General features: G+C 33.9%; 1 protein-coding gene across 3 annotated transcripts in view; it reads right to left on the bottom strand.

Annotated features, from left to right (window-relative positions):
* The window catches only part of LOC106868246 (zwei Ig domain protein zig-8), a 363,647-nt gene that overhangs the window by 214,593 nt on the left and 125,171 nt on the right, over positions 1-23,883 (bottom strand). The window lies entirely within an intron of this gene.

Below are 23,883 nucleotides of genomic sequence, written 5' to 3'. Positions count from 1 at the left end.
TTATATTCTACAAAAACTTCAACAGTATTTCTAAGGTAAAAATATATATATATATATATATATATATATATATATATATATATACATATATAAGTAAAAGGAAAACATTCTTACCCTTTTATTAAAAAAGTTATTTAACTCTTAAAATGCACCACTCAGTATAATATTGTATGAATATGTGGGCTCCAAGCAAGTGTGTTTTTGTACACGAGCCTGGGTATTAATCAAAACCAATTATTCTCCGGGTTGAATAAACAAATTTCTTTGAGGAATATCATAGCAAACAAAAAAAAGAAACCCCCAAAAATCCAAAAAACAAAGACAAAAGTAAACAAGCACCCTTCACCAAAAAAAAACAAAAACATATTTTAATAAAATGTAACAGAAGGTGGGGAACAAATATTGAAAGAAAAAAAGCAAGAAAAAGAAATTCAAGTTTTTAATATAATTTATAATATAAAAAGAATGTTTCTTTTTTATGAAACACAAGAAAGAGGAAACAAGATGGAAGGAAAGTGATGTTATTATTCTAGAAAGAATTAAAGTAATAATACATAAACATATTGAAATAAATTTATGGTTAAAGAGGGAGAAGTGATGGGGGAAGGAGAAGAGATAGGGAAGGTGTGGAAGAACAAAAAAAAAAGAAAAAGGAGAGAAAATATAAGTTAAAATTTAGTTTCAATAACAAAAAAAAAAAAAAAAGAATAAAATGCGGTGGCAGCCATGGAAATGGTGAAAAATGATGTGAATGAAATAACCCCGAAGATATAGTTTTATCATCAAGCATGATATAATAACAATTTGGGAATTGGGAATGGACAAGATAGATGTTTCAGCAAGACAATAAATGTCAGTGTAGTAAATGAAATAATAGCGAAGAGAATAGGAGATAACAGCACAGTGTTAGAACTGCAAAAGAGAACATTTATCTCTCTTCTTCTTCTTTCTCTGCAGTGTATGTCTTTGTATGTATGTATGTGTGTGTGTGTGTGTGTGTGTGTGTGTGTGTGTGTGTGTGTGTGTATGGATGGATGGATGGATGGATGTTTTTATTAATATTTAGCTGAAGTAACAGAGTGACTCAAAGGCAGAGAGTTTCTTGTGTTGGCACTTCATGAAACTCTCGGCCCTTCAATTGTTCTGTTGCTTCTGCTAAATATTAATAAAAATACACATATAATCATACATTGAGTTCTATTTTTCCTGCTTACATCACCATACCTACATATATATATATATATATATATATATATACATATCATCTGGACAGTTTGAAATGAGCTAGCAAGCTCTATTGTCTGTTTTGGCATGGATTCTATGGCTGGATACTCTTCCTAAAGCCAACCACTTTACAGAGTGTACTGGGTGCTTTTTTTTTATAGCACCAGCACTGGCAGGACCACCAAGTAACTTGCAAGACAAGATAAAAGTCCCTTCAACTGGTGGGGTGGGGGGAATAGTATTGAGGGAGTTGGCTGTGTGTCAGTTGATGAAACATTAAAAGGATAATAGAGTGGAGAGAGATAGGTGTTTCGCTGCAGAAGAGATACAAAGATAACCGAATTGAAGAACAAGAGAGAGAAAAAAAGAAAGACAGAGATGGAGAGAGAGTAAGAGAGATGGCGGTGGATATATATCAGGACAAACTCTGAAAGTACAGTGCTGGGGGCACAGTGAATATAAGTGGAGTGATAGACAAGATTGGACTGGGTGAGTGGGTTGGAAGGACAGAGGAGAAGATTTTCAAAAGAATGTGAAGAGAGAGGATTAGAAGGGATAATTGAAGATGAGATATTTAGGAGTGACTCAAGAGGCATGGAGTATATTAGATATGTGAGGGAATTAGAAGTGATGGAAGATAAAGGAAGTGTTAAGGAGAAAGAGAGAGAGTATGGCTGGAGGAAGATAATGAGGAATGCAAGTGGTTTAGGGAGATGGTGGTTGGGGAAAAAAGAAGGTTATGAAAAGGAGTGGATGTAGTGTGTGCCAGTTCTGCTTTCAGGTGATTATGTCACTCAGCACGCTGCCTCATGAAGGTCATTTCTAGCTGTCACTGCACAACCATGTGCTGCCATTTGTTGGAGTACTATAGAACTAGTTCAGGAACTTTTTGGTACCACCTTGTACATTCACAAAGTGAAAGCATCTATGTCAGCACTCAATCTGCAAGAAATAGTAGCCAATCTAACTCACGCCTTAACATCTTAAATAAACAATGTAGTCAGGGTATGCCTAAAAATCAGATGAGATGGTCATGAATAGAATGTTCGTAATCATATGTCTGCCTGACTAAGGCCGACCTGGATTTGGAAACAGATGAGGATTGATGATAAGAAGGGCTTCCAGACATAGAAAATCTGCTTCAATTCTGACACACTCTTGCAATAAAATAAAGATGGATGAAATGCAGCTATGCATTTTGCCAGACATGCTAACGGTTCTGCCAGCTCTTCACCTTGTCGCATCATCATCGTTTAACGTCCGCTTTCCATGCTAGCATGGGTTGGACGATTTGACTGAGGACTGGTGAACCAGATGGCTACACCAGGCTCCAATCTGATTTGGCAGAGTTTCTACAGCTGGATGCTCTTCTTAACGCCAACCACTCCGAGAGTGTAGTGGGTGCTTTTACGTGCCACCGGCACGAAGACCAGTCAGGAGGTACTGGCAACGGCCACACTCAAAATGGTGTATTTTATGTGCCACCCGCACAAGAGCCAGTCCAGCGGCACTGGCAACGATCTCGCTCAAAAGTTTTTACATGTGCCACCGGCACAAGTGCCAGAAAGGCGATGCTGGGCACAGGCCTCATTACATATATATTAAACAGAGGAATCCAATGAAGGACCTCCTACTTGAACAGCTAGAAATAGCAGAGAAATGTGCGTTAAAACACATGTCACTAACAAAAGAAGGAAAAGAAGGGCTGATTAAATAGTACAGTTCTAGATACCGACTGTCTTATAAAAAGATGAAGTAGTTACAACCAGAGCTCAACAGCATCAACAAGAACACGAGAAAGGAAAGGTAGCATATAACATCATTGGGGTTGCCAGAGCATAAATACAGCTTAATGGTTGAAACTAGCAACAGATTAAATATTCTCAACCTTGCTTCAATGAAATGAAGTGATTGTTGAAAGCAAAATTAGGTTAATCGATCAGTTATTACCATACTACGTTTCTAATCAGTAAGACCCTCAAAACAACTAATAGCAATATTCCAAGCGAAACATTTCTGATCTAAGAAATTCCTTGTTATATTTATATAATCAATTTTAAATCAATTGTAATAAATTTCGTGTTAGAAACAAATATTTGAATAAAGGTTATAAAAAAAAAGTGATAAGGTAGATTACTCTAAAATACTTGAAATGAGTTAAGTCCCTTGAAAAATAGTACAAGGGCAGAGTAAGATTTTAAAACCGAGCACACTCACAAGTATGGGATACACACATGCATGCACACACTATGAGAAGGAATGAATGTGTGTATATCTATGTGTATGCATGTATATGTATTTCTATATGTGTATATACATATGTATGTGCATACATGTGTGTGTGTATAATATATATATATATATATATATATATAAACACCTTATCTATCTATCTGTCTGTCAGCACATATTTATATATAATTGTTCATATATATATATATATATATATATATATATATAGGTATATAATACAAAGAATATATATGCATGTATACACACATATATGTACATACTTACATCTACATGTGTATATAGATGCATATCAGGGTACAGGACGTTAGAACAATGAACTACAGACCACGGAACGAACACATAGGAAAACAGATTGCCACTTGGAATTAATCCTTCGTCAGCTGCCTCTATTCTAACTAGACGTTTATGCTTAGGCATAGTGATACTATTAACCTGGTGTTGGAACTCAATGTGAATGTTTCAGAATAATGCAATAAAGCATTAGTCACAAAGAAAGTGTAATATAAAGTTGAATGGCTAAAGAACAGTATTACTTAATTCTCATTTCTTTGTCATTTACTTAATTTTGTATATTTATGTGTGTGTGTGTGTGTGTGTGTGTGTGTGTGTGTGTGTGTGTGTGTGTGTGTGTGTGTGTGTGTAGTCTAGTACTTGTTTCAGTCATTGGAGTACTGCCACACTGGGGCACACACACATATAATAAAAGAGATGCCTTCCAGAGAGAGAGATATTACAGAAGAATCACATTGGTGGATGAGGCCATGAAATTTATGGAAAGAATTATGACTCAATTAATTAGAGAAGAGAATCTGAGTTAGACTAAATGATATGCAATTTTATTTTGTGTCAGGGAAAGATGCTACATTTGCTGTCTTTCTAGTGAAACAATTGCAAGAGAAATACTGAGCTAAACGTAAGTTGCTGTACTTAGTATTCATTGACCTGGAGAGGCCTTTGACAGGGTCCCTTGGTCTGTAAGCTGGGGGTCACTGAGGAAGCTTGAGATAGATGAATAGGTTGTGAGATCCATACCAGCCATGAACAGAGATGTTGTCAGTATGGTGTGAATTAATGAGCACAATAATAAATTTACTGTGCTGATCGTTAATCAGGGATTGGTTCTCAGTCCCTTCTTAATCACCAAAGTCCTTCGTGCTACAACTGAGGAGTTTAATTCCAGTTGCTCATGGGAACTCCTTAATGCAAATGATGTCATCACAATAATTAAATATGCAATAGAATTAGAGACAGAATTCCATGTGTGAAAGCAAAACCTGGAATTTAATGGACTCAAAGTTAATGTGGCAATGATTGAGTTAGTAGGAAAACAGACATCTGTTTCCATTGGAGAAAACCAGTCTATCTTGGTGAAGCTGAAGTCCTGGAAGCACAATGTGTATACATATGTAGTCATGTACAGATGAGGACTGATGATAAGAAGGGCTTCCAGACATAGAAAATCTGCTTCAATTCTGATACAAGTATGAAAATGTCAAGATGAACAAATCGACCCTAGTACATGGTAGGTATTTATTCTATTAGTCTCTTTTGTTAAACTGCTAAGTTACAGGGAGATAGATTAACCAACACCAATTGTTAGGCTGTGGTGGGAGACAGACACAAACATGTACATATATGTGTGTGCAATGGGTTTCATTTATCAGTTTCCATCAACTGAATCCACTTATGAGGATTTGGTCAACCCATGTCTGTGGTAGAAAATACTTACCTAAGGTTCCACACAGTGGGACTGAACCTAAAACCAAATTACGAGAAGCAAGCATCTTAACCACACTGCCACTCCTGCACTTATAACTACATGGTCATGCTTGTGCCCCTCACTCCTATGAGACATTCCAATTGGAGCAGACAAAAATACAGTACAGGTATTTGTTGTTGTTCAGCCCCAGGTTAGTCTTGGTAGAACAAATCTATGATCAAAACTGATCCAACCACAGCCATCCTGTCTTTCACTAGGTGCTTTGCATATTCATCACATTATTCAACATACCTTCTCTTTTCAAGAAGGTAATGTGCAATTTTAAGGGGATTTGGCTAGTGTACTTAGCAGTTTAGGTAACCACGTAAAGGATCTCTTGCTGACATATTCAGCAGAAAATATTTGAAGAGAAAGCTGAAGAAAATGTGATGATAGACCCACAGATGAGACAATGGAAAAATGTTATAAATTGTATGTCTAACCCATGTCAGTATAGAAGAAATGGTCAATGCAGATAATGATGTGCAAGTTGATGATGATGATGATGATGATGATGGTGAAGATAATGAATTTTACAAGAGTTCTGTTAGTATAAACTGGTCACTAATATAAACATCACACTTGCTGATATAAGATAATCAATAAAATAAATGAGCCAAAGAGAGTGCCGGCATGTGGTTGCTCAACTTGCCAGAAACAGCAGCTAAATGTCTCTCTTATTACAGCTTATTTTAGACAGAAATGAGAATCACTGCCAGAGAAAGAGAGAGAAAAAAAAAAGCTTAGTATTTTAGGTTTGCTTGATCAGGATTAATTAACAACTACAATAAAAATTACAAAAGATACTAAATGTATCCCAATAAGAGGTTTTCATTCGTTTGGGAGGTTGATGTTTGCCCTGAATGAGGTTGATCAGCAAGTGATAAGTGGACCATTCTTAAAATGTGAAAACCACTCATAAACTTCTGTTTTGCTCTTGGCAGCAACCTTGTAAGCTGTTTGAAGCATGGGGACTGCTTTTGGCTGCCATTTTCCCCAGCAGAAAACAGAATTTCACAGAAACCTGCTGTTCCTCGTTTCAGCCATTGCAAAAATTAATGAACAGGGGAGAAGCACTGCAAAACAAAGACCAGTATGCCCCCCCCCCCCCACTGGACAACGCCGGTCAGCAGACTGATGCCTGAGAGTCACATCAAGTGGCTTCTAGAAGCAGACGCCTGAATTACAATGGGCTTGTCCTATAGAGAACATTTGAAGTTACTTTTGGATACTCCATTGTATGGATGCCCTGAAAGTCATGTATAAGATGGGTCTAATATACTTTGCTCATTTCTCTGGATTGTTTTAGCTTTAACATATATTTGCTTCTGATATATCTCTTGAGAGATAAAATAGTTGTGGGATTAAAACGTTTGCTTTGTGACTGCATGATTCTGTGTTTGATCCTGTTGCACAACATCATGTGCAAGTGTCTTGAGTTGATCTACATCCTTCGAGTGGAATTCAGTGGATGGAAGCTGTGTTGATGCTGTTGTGTGTGTGTGAGTGTGTGTATATTCAACAAAGTATCTCTTGAACTGAGATACATTGGAAATGGATGGAATCACTAGCAATAAAAAAAAAAAAAACTATTGCCTTTTTTAACAAGATCCCTTGCAATATTTGTTGTACACAAAGTTATAGATACTTCATTTTCAGACTTGCTAGTGCAAGTAAACTAGTGATTGGTCCATTAAAAGCCAGAACCAATAATGCTATTTGCCCAAATAAAACAAATTAAATAAATAAGTTCTAGTTTTCAACATGTTTGTCTAAACCAATTTCAGCAATTTATTTTGAAAAGGATAATTAGATGAAATTAAACTGAAAATGTTATCATAGTGATGCAAATTTCTGTATTAAGCAGAATTCTTTTGATTTAATTTTCTTTTTAGCAAGTAACTTTATTTAACATGCATTTAAATGCCGTAATTGAATCCAATTCCTATTTTGTCCTTGTTTATTTGCCACATTTTGTTTTTAAATTTATATTTTGATTGTTGAATAATTTTCTTTGATATAATCTATCTTTTAATCTTTGAAAAATGACCTGGATGAATCAGCAATTTAAAAAAAAATATTCCATTTTGATCATGGAAGCATATTGCACAGTTAGATGATCATGTTAATACAAGCTTGATGCAACACAATGTGTGGATATTATTTCAATCAAAAGTCTTCTGCCTATGTTAGAATACACAGTTTCAGTCAATGACCTGACCTTTCAGAATATAAGCCATGTTATCAAATAAAGTTATCAAAATCGAAATGGGAAAAAAATCTAATAAAGACAAGTGTGTGTGTGTTGTAAGGGGGTTAAAAAATAGAATAGAAAAGTTACTCTCACGCTGTAGATCTAGTCTGAATACTCGCAACAGAATGGGTTCTGCTAAAAGCACCCCATTTTTATATACATTTTAAAACATTTAAACTCAGTTGTTCAAACAGTTTCATTTAAATATATGCATCAATAAATTACTAACAAAAATCTCAAACTAGGATACACTTAGTATGATTCATAATCGTCATTGCAGTTGTTGATCAGCCCTGATCAAGCAAACCAATGATTGAAAGCATCTCAGTGTTGACTACACGCCTAACCATTTTTTTGTCTCTCTGGCAGTGGATCTCATTTCTGTTTAAAACATCATGCTGTAGTATGAGAAAGATTTAGCTACTGCTTCTGGTAAGTTGAGCAACCAAATGCAGGCTCTCTCATTGGCCCGTTTATATTATAGGGGATCTCATATTAGCAAGTTAGTGACCAGTTTATATTAATAGAACTGTTGTTCAATTAATTATGTTCCTTATCATCAACATGGATGATGATGATGATGATGATGCCACTGCCACTGTCACCTGCATTCACTGATTCTCCTATGCTGATATGGGTCAGGCAGGTCTGATATACTTCCTATCTATCCTAGATCAGTAGTTCCCAACTTGTGCTCTGCAAAAGTAGTACTGGGTGTCCTTAAACATGTTAATTTGATGAGCAGGCTGTTCTGTTGATTGGATCAACTGGAACCCTTGTGATAACCAATGGAGAGCCAGCTTTTTATATACATATATGTGTGTGAGTGTGTGTATATGTATATATCATTATCATCATCCTTTAATGTCCATTTTCCATGCTGGCATGGGTTGGATGATGTGTGTGTGTGTGTGTATGACTCTATACATACTTGTCTCATTAGGCTGGAGCTTATTTCTGAGATGTTTAAGTGACTGGGAGTATATATTTTGCATATTTATACCCACACACTTTATATATATGCATATATATATGCATATATATATATATATATATATATATATATATATATATATATATATATATATATATATATATATAGATATATATATATATGTAGCTTCTTTAGTTATAGCTTGTTTGTTGTAGTTTGTTATTCATGTTTGCAATAATGTTACTTCAGTTGAATTGATTATATGATTATAGAGTAGTACTACTACAAGATTGCTTCAGATTTCTTATACAAATTTCTCATAAATAACATGATGTAACAGCGTCATACTGAAACATTTTACAAACCTACATATCAAGGTTATAGTTTTGATAGAAACACACACATGTACACATGCATGCATATGCGTGCACACACTCTTTCTCTTTCTTTCTTTCTCTCTTTCTCCTCTCGATCTGACTTGCTAAGAAGTGACTGTAATAAAACCAGTTCTCTCTGTCTTCCTCTCAATAACAACATCTGTCTCTTCCATGCTCTCGCTTCTCCAATCCTGCCTTTCTCCCTCTATCTACATTTCACTTTTTTGCTCTCTCTGTTTTGTGTTTTCCATTGTCATCATATTTCTTTCTGTTTAGCTTTTTTATATCTCATTGTATTTCTCTAACTCTTCCTTCTCCTTCTCTCTTTCCCTCTCCTCTCAGCAGACCTCCAGTTTTTGGGTTTCTGAAAAACACACCTATCCACTTCCTACCACTAACACCCATATCCATACATACACATATTTGATTTCATAATACATGATGAAAGCAATGTATTCAATGTATTCATAAGGGAACAATTTTATATAAACGTCAGTTTTATTTCCTATCATCATTAGCCACCAGGTTTATATCTATTGTTTTGCTAGCTAAAACACATTCTGACATACAAATAATAGGTTTTACAAAGAAGTATCGAAAAATATTTTCACCATATTGTGAAATATATGTGAAATTTATATAATATCATCAAATATATCCAAACTGATGAATTTTGTATTATAAATGAATGAACTGAAACATAATGTAATAATAAAATGACAGTTGCATCCAAGGATTCTGTTTAAATCTAAAAGACAAAAATTCTAAAGGGAATCCTTTGAAAAACAAAATATCTCCAAATATTAAGGATGTTTAGAATGCTTTCTTTTTTTATTTTTTTCTGCAAGTTGCATTTTGTCTATGGGAACAATCATATCGGTAAGTATAATATTGTTCAGGAGGCAGAATTCACTTTGGTTATCTTATCTATTCAACATCATTAATACATCATCATTGTAAGAGATGATAATGTGTTGTGACACCATAGAATTCAATTCAATTTATTTCTATTTAATTCTTTGTCATTATATAACAATGCGACAGAAACTGGATTGCAGGCCAAACAACAATATCTACATTCATATGTATGTACAAACGTCCACACACACACACACACACACACACTTCCTCAACACCAATAATAATATTTCATTTCCCCAATAATTATTAATTCTCTGCAAAGCTCAGGTGAGATCTGCAATGGAGTTTTGCTCTCACATCCTACCGTGTACTCAAGAAATGCTATTCCATTGTTTGCATAAAAGTTGCTCAGCATCAAATATCATCCACTTGTTGATATCGAGTTGAAGAATTGTTTTGATCAACTCCACCACTTAACCGGTACTGATACAAACTAGCGATGTAACATTTATAGGGTAAATCAGTGTCTTGGAAATAGTAGTAAATATCCCTCCAATCACAAATGACTGTCTTTTGAAAAGAATAGATGGAATGCAAAATGTAATTCTGTGTATAGACGTAGGCATAGCTGTGTGGTTAAGAAGCTTACTTTACAATGACATAGTTCTGGGTTCAGTCCCACCAGTGCAGCAACTTGGGCAAGTATCTTCTGCTACAACCACTGCCTTGTGAGTGAATTTGGTAGATGGAAACTGTTTGTGTGTGTGTGTGTATATTTGGACCTCCATCACTTGATAACTGGTGTTAGTTTGTTTATAACCGTTTAAAAGTGATTGATAGAATAAGTATTAGGATTAAATTGCTTGACTAAACCCATCTAAAAATATAGACAAGATGACCACAACTGGAATGTCTTTATAAGTATCACATTTTTATGGCTAACATGATAATAAATAGTAATAACTGATATTTTCTTTTATGAACCCACTAAAGGATGTAAAGCAAAGTCAACCCTGACAGGATGTGACTCTTGGTACATAAAGAGACTCAACAAAATAGTGAAATATATTTTCTCCCTTGATTCACTGCTTATCCACCTGACTCCTTCAATAATTTAAACAAACCCGAAACGATGGGAGAGCATTTATGTTGCTGATAACCTGCTTGGAGAAGAAAAATTATCTTAAATCACATCCCTACTATCTTAAGACAAAAAAAGGACATACTGGGCTACACCCTAGATCCCAGACACATGAAGGCATAGGGTAGTCACATGAATAGCTGTGATGACAGAGTTGCTTAATCAGAGTGGACCTAGGGTTAAATAATAACAGAACGGATAAAATATTTAACAAATCTTTTTTGTACTCTTTCAAAAGTTCAATAAGATTAAAATCTGAAAGTCAGAAAGACTATTAAATCTATGTCGCAGTAATGTTTTTAGCAATAGATGTTTCAAAGAATAGCAGCGTTATACTTATTTATACAAATATGTACATATGTACACACACTATTTATATAATTATAAAAACACATATATCCAAATACACAAATACAGACTAACTTTTCTCTCTCTCTCATATATATATGTGTGTGTGTGTATATATATATATATATATATATATATATATATATATATATATATATATATATGAATACAGATGTATAAGCATATATTTTCCAAAACACTCATACACATACATACAAACACAAACTCAAATAATAATTAAATAAATTTCAAATGATGATATGAAAAAAATATACAGTAATATTCAATGCTTTTAGCTAATTATAAAGATACATTTAAAGTTTTTTGCAGCTGTTTTCTTCAGATTTACATACAATGTTTCAGATCTCTATTATTATTATTATTATTATTATTAAGGTGATGAGATGGTAGGATCATTAGAGGGTTGGAGAAAATGCTTAGTGTATTTCTTTTGGTTCATTACATTCTGAGTTCAAATTCCACTGAGATCAACTTTGCTTTTCATCTTTTCAGAATGATAAAATAAAGTGCCAGTCAAGTGGCCTTGTGCCAAAATTATTATTATTATTATTTGACAGAAGCATTAGGCCTCATGGAAGCAATGACTGAAACCTTTGGCATAATGTTATGATCGAAAAGAAGACCCATCAAACAGAGCAAAATCACAGTCATGGCAGATACTAGTGTCACGCAAACGGCACCCATGCTGGTGGCACGTAAAAGCACCCACTACACTCTCAGAGTGGTTGGCGTTAGGAAGGGCATCCAACCGTAGAAAACCATGCCAAATCAGACTGGAGTCTGGTGCAGCCTTCCAGCATGTCAGCCCTGGTCAAACTGTCCAACCCATGCCAGCATGGGCAACAAACATTAAATGATGATGATGATATATACACACACACATACATATATATACATATACACACACAGAGACGTATAAAGACATTTATATACAAGTGAGTGGACAATTGAGAAAAGTGGTACTCAACACACACAAATATATATATATATATATATATATATATATATATATAGAGAGGTAGATGGATAGACAGACAAGCAGACAGATTAGTAGATAGGTATACACTCAATGAATGCACGGAAGCTAGAAACTCAGAATATGACAGAATGAATAATCAGCTACGAACAAATGAACATTAATATTCTACAAATGTTATATGTTACACAAAGTATATTTGTAAATCAACAACTAAGACACTGAAGTAAATATATGAATTTTGATGTATCACATAGCTCTGGTTTTGATTTATTTCATTCCATTGATTTGAACAGTTTTCCTGCATCACAAATGCACAGATGTTGTAAAGAATATTTTTCATAATTTTCATTAATCATAGAAAGCTAATAGAAAGACGATGTATTTAAGAATTAAGACTAGTTTATTTCTTAACTAAACCATCTGGTGGGGAAAAAGAAGAATCAAAGGTCCTTCCTGAGTTATAGACTCATAAGACTAATTTCCTGAATTCTGATGCTGGTCCATGGCAGGGGAGACCAGTAGATAATGGCTAAAAATGCAAAAGAGAGTTCATCATCATCATCATTTAATCCCCACTTCTCTTTGCATACACGGGTCAGATGAAATTTTGCAGGGGTAGATTTCTACCAACCCTCATCTGATTCTAAGCAAGGTAATATTTTGATGCTCATTTACAATTTTAACATGCCATCAACACACACACACACACACATGTATGTGTATATCATGAGCTTCTTTCAGCTTCTGTCAACCAAACCCACTCACAAGCCTTTGGTCAGCCAAGGTCTATAGAGGGTGATACTTGTCAACGGTGCCATGCAATTAGAGTCAACGAAAAACTATATCATTGGGAAATAAGCTTCTTAACAACACAGCTACACCTGCACCTAAAAATTCTTATATTTCAGTGCGTCTTTGATGTTAATCTACAGATGTACATTGTTCATAATAAAGAAATCTGTGTGTGTTTGAATGCACACACACACACACATTGTGCTCTATAGATATGTGTCAATGTGACAGAGATGTTAGTATGTTGAACAGAATGCCTTGTGGTTCTGACTCTGTGCTCAGATCATTCTAAGATCAACTTTCCAGTCACTAAAATTTATGAAGTACCAATCCAAAGTGATGGATTAGTAGAACTTTAACAGCCCCAGACAAAATGCCTTTCAGTATCTGTACAGGATCTTTGGATTCTAATAACAATACCTATGATGCTAGTGTTATGCTGTTTGGGCTTTTAAGAAAAACCAGCCTTGAACAACATGGATGGCATAGAGAAGGGGATCTTTCATGAATAGACAGCTGCTAACCTTTCACACAAACGAACGAAAAACCATGCTCAGGCCTGTACATATAAGTGCAGATATATGATCAACCCTGACTAATGAGGGCCCTTCTATCTATCTGTTTCTCTGTCTTTCTAGTTCTAGCCAGTTATTTGTATCTAGAACTACATCATCTAGTGTGTATTTTTTTTTCTGGATATAGTTTGGTTTGAAGAAAAATTTAGTTGCTATTTCTAGTATACAGCAACTAACTAGTGGTTCTCCTCATTGGCTCAGGATGAAAATTATATCTCTTTACTGTGAATCTTCCTTCTATGTTCACTGCATTGTTATTGCAGACTATCTATTAATGTACTCCCGTGTATTTAAGAATAATTATCCATAATAAAGAAACAGCACTAATTACAGCTATTTGCATTCGAATATAATGCCAGATTGACCTAAGTTGAGGAATGATAATTATCATAGTAAAGAAATATGATTACAGATTCTTATATTAGTAATTTAGTTTATATAATTCTCATCTTTCTTCCGTTTTAGTTGTACAAAATGAAGATTGATTCTAACAGAGTTAAATCAAAATCAACCGCTTTGTTTTAAAGGATATCAATTGCTAAATGAAGTCTTACTTATCAGAAATGAAAGCACTCTTTTATTCTCTTACTAGTTTCAGTCATTAGATTATACCCATGCTGTGGCATAATCTAATGATTCAATTATCTCGAACACACTAATTTGTCTGTTACTTGCTTTAGTGTACCCTGCTCCTTGTAAATTAAAATGTAACGCTAAGTCAACCAAAGAGACATAACTGAAATCTAAACCCAATATGGTATTTTTTTTTTTATTTGCTACACCTATCTATCTATATGTACCACTACACACAGAAGAACACCAATATCTATCTATATGTGTATATATGCATGTGTGTGTGTGTGTGTGTGTGTGTGTGTGTGTGTGTGTGTGTGTGTGTGTGTATTGTCGTACAGCATGTGTATGCACCTATGCTTCTGCACAGTTTCTATTAACAAATTTCTCACACATAGCTTTGATTGATCTAAGGTTAAAGAAAGCATGCTTGTAATAATTTATGTACTAGGAACAGACATGTGGTCCTAAAACAAACTTCTAAAGCATACAACAATGCTTCTACCTATCTATGTCTGTCTTTTACAGTGGCTGGGAGTGGCAAAACTAAAAGGAAAGGAAGAAATCAACTTTATTCAAAGATCATTCATGAATCTACTTTTAATGTGAAATTTTGTAAAAAGCTACTAATACTATTGACTTGGGACAGATAATTTTATGAATCTCTATGGAGTTGCTGTACTTCTTAGAAACAGCAGCCAATTTTACTTTAAGCTCTCTTGTTAACTCAAGTGTTGGAATTGGTGACATTGAAACTGTGGTTTTATTTGACTGCTATTTCTAGCACATTGATAAATTGTTAGGCTGCGCATTTCCTTGTTCAAGATGGTATGGTTTGATTTGAGAGGGAAGTGATTGTTATTTTGAACATAGAACCTCTCTTGTTAGCCAAGGTCCTTTTTGCTTTAGGAAGGTGTGCATTTTTTTTTTATCTGAGAGAAGATTTTACTGTTTTTTCCAGCAAATCAAGTACCACTTTGGCTTGAGATTATTGATGTTGTCTGCTAAAGATCTTCTGTAAGGTGGAGGTGGGCATGGGGAAATGAAACATAAACAAGCAGTATTTATCATATCAACCATTTAGTATTTATTCTGTTATCCCATTGTGTCTGCATCAGTTAAAGAAGTCCAATTAAGCTGTTCGACCTCCTCCATCCACAGCAGAAATACGAGAACAAGTTACATACTTAAGAGGTTCGAAAGTGGGGCCGATAGACAGAAATCAATAAATCACTCATAGGAAAATATAAATAACATTTATAAAATATTACTTGAATTTCTTTGTTAACATGCAGTCTGCATTGATCATTATTGCTATTATGAAATAGAATAGGTTTTTAAATAAAATTATCTAAGTTATGTAATACTTATAGACAAACTGGTGCCATAAATACCATTACATTAGCCTGGAACTTGACATCTTATAAAGAATCATTATATATATATATATATATATATATATATATATATATATGTATATATCTGCTGTTAGTATTTGGTAAGTAATGCCTATTACCTTGGGCAAGTGGCTTCTACTATAGCCTTGGGCTGACCAAAGCCTTGTGAGTGGATTTGGTAGACGGAAACTGAAAGAAGCCTGTCGTGTATATGTATATATGTATGTATATGTCTTTGTCTTCCCACCATTGCTTGACAGCCGACGTCGGTGTGTTTACATCCCTGCAACTTAGCGATTTGGCAAAAGAGACTGATTGAATAAGTATTAGGCTTACAAAGAATAAGTCCTAGGGTCAATTTCTTTGACTAAAACCCCTTTAAGGTGGTGCTCCAACATGGCTGCAGTCAAATGACTGAAACAAGTAAAAGAATAAAAGACTAAAAGAATAGTTTATCTTTTAATGTACAAATTCCTTTTTTATATAGTTTCTGCTTAAGGCACAAGGTTCATTTTGTTTCTCATAAGGCGTACAGTCACTTCTATGCTGAAGAGTGTGTTAGTTCACCCATTTACCAGTATATCCAGCTGTATTTAATGAGATTTAAATGAAGAACAGTGAAGAAGCAGGCTTGATGAATCGTCTAGATTGGTTCTGTATCTGTTGTCTGGCTTTATTTGAGATTGAGTAATGACTGACTATTAATAGATTTATGTTGTATATTTTAGATGAATATTTCTAAAATGAAACTCTAAACCATGTGGACAAATTGCCTGAACGAGAGTGTAAAATCTCTGTAGAGTTGCAGACCAAACTCCCATGTTTAAGAGAGGCAAAGATGAATATGAAATGCAGTGTTTGGTATGCAAACCAGGACTGTATATTGCTGATTAGCAAACACAAATGAATGCAGACAATTATAAGAAAGCAGTTTAAGAAGAGAGCTCATCAATGAAACTGATACATTATTTGTTTTTTCAAACCTAGTAGTAAAAGTGAAAATATTGTCACTGCTACAGAAATTACTTAGACATACCCACGATCTGTTCATTTGCCTGGGTTAAAAAAAAAAAGCTAAAAAATAGAACAAAGAAAAAACACAAAACACACACAAAAAAAAAAATAAAATAAACAAACTATCTTTGGATGGTGAAGAAGATTTTTAGTGCTCAAACAAAAACAGAAGCAATTGTTTATTCTGCGCTTGCACTGCATTCTGTTAATGCTGTCTTGAAAAATGTTGAAGAAAATGAGATAGCATATTGTGGAATTGCTACAGATGGAAGTAATCACAATTCAATAAAGATATTTCCTGTAATTATTCAGTACTTTGACTGGAAGAATGGTGGTTTACAGTCAAAGCTGATTGAGTTAAAGAACACACCTAATGAAACTAGAGACACAATCACTAATTATGTAAAGGAAGCTCTAGAGAAAAATGGTTTCTCTAAGAAATGTGTTTCTTTTACAGGTGCACTACATTGTTTAGAGAACACAGGTGTAATGAAGATGGCTATAAAGTATTTACAAATTTGAAGAAAATATTTCAAAAGAGATCATTAATTAGAATGGGTTACCTGCATGTATTTTAAACTGTGTCCACCATATAGTAGAAAGAGTGGATATTGAATTGAATATATTATTTCTAAAATATATCAATACTTTCATATATTCACAATAAAAGCCAAGTATCTTAAAAAGTAATGGAATTTTGCTGGAAGTTGAATACAAGATCCTCACTCATAATAAAACTTTTGATTGGATACGATATATATATATATATATATATATATATATATATATATATATATATATATATATATATATATATATATACAAAAAAAAATGTATATTTCTAAATCCATAATTGCATATTTATTCATTATCATATAGTATTACCATTTATCTTTTACTTGTTTCAGTCATTAGATAGTGGTCATGCTGGGGCACTGAAGAATTTTATTTGAATGAATCAATTCCAGTACTAATTTCTTAAAATACTAGTACATGTACAACTGATGTCATTTGCTGAACTACTAAGTTACAGGGACATAAACACACCAACACTGGTTGTCAAGCAGTGGGGGTAATCATAGAAATGAAGATCCCAACTCCCGCCACCCTCACACATATATATCTGTATAAACAATTGGCTTCTTTTCAGTTTCTGTCTACCAAATTCACTGACAAGGGTTTGGTTGGCCAAGGCTATAGCAAAAGACACTTGCCAAGGTGCCATGCAATAGGACTGAACCCAGAACCATTTGGTTGGGAAGCAAGCTTCTTACCACTCAGCCACACCTGCATCTATCATTAATAAGATACTCATTTTTTGATCAGTTAGGTATGGAGCTGTGTGATTAAGAAATTTGCCTTGAAACCTCAAGGTTTTGAATTCAATTCCCTTACATAGTATGACAGATGCTTTGAGAGTTAAATTGGTAACTTCAAACTATATGTGTGTGTTTATATATCTATCAGTATCTGCCTTCATGTTGAAAAGACAATAATTGGAAAAAACCCAAACAAAATGGTGTCTTAATAAATGATGAGACAAAAAGAGATTGTTCAGATAAGAATCAGACTTAAAATTGAATACTGAGAGAAGCATAATAAACTAAAAAGCTTTCAAGGCAATGACCCAGCATGGCTGCAGTCCAATGACTCAAACAAGTAAAAGAGTGACAGAATATTAACCTCATCTTTGGAGATAAAAGGATTTGTGTTTTTTTTCTAGTATTTTAAAAATTTTTTAATATTTTTAATATTTTTTTTTTACAATATTTACATTCACAGTTACGCTCTGCTTCAGTTTGATCTCAGTTTATCATTATGTATCTTATTCGTCATCCCAGACAGGACCCTTTGTTTCCAAACTAAGGGTAATAATGGTTTTATCCCCTAAGTCAATGACATCTGATGAGAATCAGTGATCAAAAGATTTTGTAAAATGTAAATACTGCAAATAGATAAATAAATAAAATAAAAATAAGTTTTTATCTCTAAAGATGAAATTAATAGTCCGAAAAATTATACACAAATACTATATTTTTATGAGAAAATATTTGACAAGCCATAGTTGTAATGAAAAATTATCTGGCACCAATTTATCAGGAGTAGATGTGAGTGATAGATACTTATTAACTTTAAATATTAAATTATCTTGCTTTTATATTTTCACTCACTTTATCTGATTTTTACAGTTTTGTCTCTTTATTTTTCTCTTTTTAGAATATTAAATAAAATATTGAAACAAAGTGACAAATCATTATTTTTGTTAAAAGACTCTGTAAGATTTCACTTTATCATTATCATTATAATTATTACTATTATTATTATTTTTCTCAGAAACAAAAATTACACAAGAAATAATTAAATTATTTCATGAAATTGAAATATTTTCATTAGTCTATATTCGGTAAAACAGTGTTCAATATCTGTAGATATAATATATATCTTGTTTTTTTTGTCTTGTCAGAATGATATTTTTAACACTCTGAAAAGGATTATTATAATATTTTTATTTATCTTTCAGTGTGTTTCTAGGGTCTTCTGTTTCACTTGTCTAGAACAAATATCCCTTAAATTAAACATAATGAAATTTAACGAAGAAAATATTAGTTTACAATTCTGGAAAGACAAAAACTATTTGTGTTGCAATGTGAAATTTTTTCTAACTAAAATTCACCTTAAGTGTTTAATATAATTAATCTAATAAATCACAATTAAGTTTCAAATGTCTTCAATTTAAAATGCATTAAATGTCTTTAAATTTTCTATTTATTTTCCAAATGAAACATTTTCTCTGTATCAAGATTTTGAACTTAGAGCCATGCTTATTGTATTGCTATTTCAAATGATTAAAATGATTGATTGAGACTTTCAGCTCATTTACATTCAACAATAAATATATTGGGATACATTTTGAAGATTGATTAAAGATTAAATATAATAACCAGTATCTTTGTCATTCAATTTAACAGCACCACCTCATACTTGGGTGCTTTTAGTGGAGTCTAATCTGCTGCAAGCGTTTGGGCCAGGTCTCTAGCTAAAAATATAATTTAAAAAGCCAAATCTATGGTTAAAATGATAAATACCTTCTTTCTTCCCAACATCCCTGGAAAGGGTCATTTGCACTGTCCCTTTCTCCTCTGTCCTAAACCAGTGGTTCTCAACCATATTTTGCCTATGGACCCTGTTGATTCCTATTTTTTACTTTACTGGACCCTAATAAACATTCAATGTTTAAAAAAGTCCCTTTATATTTTTATAAGTAAATGTTATTAACTGTATCAAAAATTTGTTAAAATATTTTGTGTATGTCCAATTTATTGTGCATAAATTTTAACAGCAAAATGTGGGTTCCCAAGGGCCATATGGAACCCAGTTGAGCACAACTGGTCTAAACCCTAAAAAAATAAAAAAATAAATAAATAGTTCTCATAGAATAGCTGTTATATTGTGCTATATAGTCCTTGAATTAATGTTGTGGATGTTGTTTAGTTCAACTCACCTTCTGAAAAGGCATGCCTAAAGGCAACAGTGTTCCAACCATAACTGTCTCATTTGTTTTTTTTCTCAGACATAGTGTATCATCTAGTCAGTGTCGTAACAAGTTGAGGGTTCATCTGGGTAGGTTGTTGGCCCTCTTCAGAATAGAGCTGCCATCTTGGTGATGAGCTGATGTACTGTGGGTCACTGTTAGTCTGGAACCTCCAAGGGAGACCGACTTGCTAAGGGTAGCCCCTACCAGGAGAAAAGTTCCAGACAGTAATGCTCCCTTGGCTCTAGGAGGGCAAAGTGTATCTAGAAATATAATTAGCTTGTGTTTCTAACAAGCTAAATGGCTATGAAGAAAATGTCTTCTAGTCTTGCCAAATTTCAAAATCCCAATTCAATCCTGGTTAAGCAAACCTAAGATCATAGCTTTTCTAATCACAATCAATCCTGCTTTTAAAAAAATGCTTCAAGGCACAGTCTACTCATACCGCATAATCCATTGCGTCACCTACCTTCCTTTTTCAAATTGGTTGGGTGTGATCTGAGTAAGATTTGATTGCTATTTCTAGCAAGTTCCCTGAGTTGTTTTTTTAAGACAGAATATAATGGTTATTAGTTGAACTCATTTCTAGACTCACTGAAATGCCTATAAACACACACACGCACACACTTGTAGCTTGTTGGATGTGGGTGGCATAATCTTTGTTAGGGCAATTGTTTATACAGCTGGATGTTATTCCTGCCATTGTGAACAGGAACAGAATTCAATTTTTTTGCAAGCAAAATTGAAGCAGAGTTACTTGCCTTGTTCAGGTGCACATCGCAATGGCTGTTGAGAAATTTGGAACTTATAATCATGTGGTCAGTTGTTACTAACACCCAAACTTCATTGATTATTGCCTATTTGATAGAACTAGTAGAGTGAGAGAGAAAGTGTCAGAGGGAATTTTGGTCATGTGACTTCGTATAATGAATTGAACTTCAGTTTAATCCAAGATTAGTTCTGGTTGAGCTGATCTATGATCAAATAGTATTCCAAGCATGGACATACTGTCTTGCTTTCTGATATAGTGTACTGTGGACTGCATTACCTAATGTGTTCAACATTATGTTAAAAGCAGTGAGCTTCAGCCTTGACCATCCCATCATTTTGTAAATATATGAAGAACTACTTTGTAAACATGTATTCTTCTTTATTTAGTAGGCTGTGATATGAAGAGAGCTTTGGCTGCTAGTTCTAGTAGACCAAGTGAATGTATAGAGTTTACCTTGGCTTAAAAATAATTATCTTGGAATTTGCTCCCAATGAGACGGCAAGGAACTACCAATATAAAAGTCCTCAAGCAACTCATTTAGTTTAACTAATGAGAAACTGCACTCCAAACTATGATCAACACAAGATTTAAAAGAATTATGATTATAGCTATTAGCCAAACAAAGAGAAGGAAGTACCAAGTCCAGTTTAATTAACTACATCACTTGCCTAGTATTTGTGGCTTTGTACTTACTTTAGAAATCATTATTAAATTATTTTGAAGGAGACAATACATAAAATGTTTAGAAGAAGAAGAAGAAGAAGAAGAAGAGATATGTGTTGTCACCACCGCTGCTAGAGAGAGAAGAGATCGAACGCTATTGCTCTCTCTCTCCACCTGTTGCCTTACGCATGCGTGCCCGGGTACTTCCACTGATGGCAAGTTCCTTGCACATGCACAATGGCACTTCTCAAGATGGCGGCCACATTACAGATTAGATAGCATAATTTTAGAGATATTTCTTAGAAGACAGGATAGTCATGACTGGAATACACTTGATTACAGGTTTGCTTCAAGTTAAAAAGCAACAATAACAAAATTAACTGTGTAGACAGGATTAATCACAGCAATGACATGAACTACCAAATTGAGAAGATTTGAGTACAAAATACAGGACATGTCACTGCATTTAGTTAGGAAATTAAATAAATAAACTTGCCAGAATTAACAGAAACAAGTAATGACACTTATATCGTTAAAGTGAAGCACAGAGAAATATAAATAAACTTAATAGAAAATAGAAATGGAATTAACTCATATATAGCTGTGGAGACAGATGTGTAATCATCATTATCATCATCAGCATCGTTTAACGTCCGCTTTCCATGCTAGCATGGGTTGGACGATTTGACTGAGGACTGGTGAAACCGGATGGCAATTTTCACATTAAACAAGTAGAAGCACAATGGTTGGATGGTTAATGCAGTAAATTACTGCCTACATGGTTGTGAGTTCGATACTTAGTCTAGTCTTTATGTAGAGTCCTTCACTAAGAGTAAGACACATAAATCATTTCACTTTGAAATTGCATGGTTCTGGGTTCAATTTCATTGCATAGCACCTTAAACAAATGTATAGCTCTGGGCCAACCAATGCTTTTGTGAGTGAATTTGGCAGATGAAAAATGTGCGGCAGCTTGTTGTCTGTATGTCTCTATGTATCATCATCATTTAATGCCTGTTTTCCATGCTGGCATCGGTTGAATAATTTGGTAGGAGCTGGTAAGGCTGGGAGCCCCACCAGGCTCCATTGTCTATTTCGGCATGATTTCTAATGGCTGGATACCCTTCCTACAACTAACCACTTTACAAAGTGCACTGGGTGCTTTTTATACGGCACCAGCATTCTGATCAAAGGGAATGTTGGCCTGCTTGCCTAACCATTCGAAAGCTAAAATGATATGAAGTGCTCTGAGATCAAAAATACGTATACACTATGGCAGTTACAATGTAACAATAAACATATCATTTAACTTAATCAATAATTGCTATTAACAACCAGCTAAAGTTAATCAAAGTTATCGCAGAAAATAACCATAGAAGTATATTTGTAAATTATGTAAAAAGATGTATAACTCAACTATAGACGAATTGGTTTATTTAATCAGTAAACACTGTTATGCAGCTAGCTTAAGTTATCTAGATTTATTGCAGAAAGAATGAGACAGGTTATTTAAATGAAAATGACCTGTAGATAGATGTTGGCCAACTATATTGTAGCTGTATGGTTAGAAATTTCTTGAAAGATGGAAAACTGTTAGAACCAGCAATCAAGGAATGGATTGACTATGCGCTTCAATGTTTTATGCTGTCAAATGTTTCCTTATCAGAATCAAACTTGGCAATACAAAGTAAAAAGAAAACTCTAAAGGAATCTATATACGTGAGTCAAATAAAAAGGAATTATTTCTCAGAATAATTGCTGAAAAAGCAATATGGAATTTTATTAAATATGCAAAATTTAAATCTTATCTAGTTGAGCTATGGAAAATTATGGGCCTCACCGAGGCGATGACTACTGACCGAGACCTTTGGAAATGTGCTGTGCGTGAGAAGACCCGGCAAGCCAAGTGAGATACGTATCTTTATATTTAACTAAAAAAACCCAACAACATATAAATTATATTAACAGGGCATGATCAAAAGGAAATAATTAAGCTTGTATGTTTATTGAATTCTGGAGCATAGATTAATTTTGAAAAATCTGTATTTAAAATCAAAAATACATTATTTAATAGCTGCTCATATCTTCATTAAATTTAAAGATTCCTCTGCTGGTGTATCTTAGGCAACATGGTTATGGAATAGAATAGTAAGACAACAAGGTAACGCGCTTAGTAGGGGAGATTAGGAAGATAAAGGCTGTGGCTGAAACACTGTAACTGAATAAATTAAGAGAAGTTAAAAAAAGTTTTAAAAAAAAGCTAAAAGCAAGACAAAAAAGGTGAAAAGGCGACAATCTTTTTAGTTGACCTTGGTGGAATTCTTTAAGATTTTCTTGAAATCTTTTAGGAAAAAAACAGATGTTTCACTTTTTCACTTAGTCTTGTCTTGTTTGTTAACTTCTCTTAATTTATT

The sequence above is a fragment of the Octopus bimaculoides genome, chromosome 12, assembly GCF_046866305.1.
Source record: "Octopus bimaculoides isolate indiv1 chromosome 12, ASM4686630v1, whole genome shotgun sequence".
Taxonomy (NCBI): domain Eukaryota; kingdom Metazoa; phylum Mollusca; class Cephalopoda; order Octopoda; family Octopodidae; genus Octopus; species Octopus bimaculoides.
This window is presented reverse-complemented; position numbering and strand designations above follow the sequence as displayed.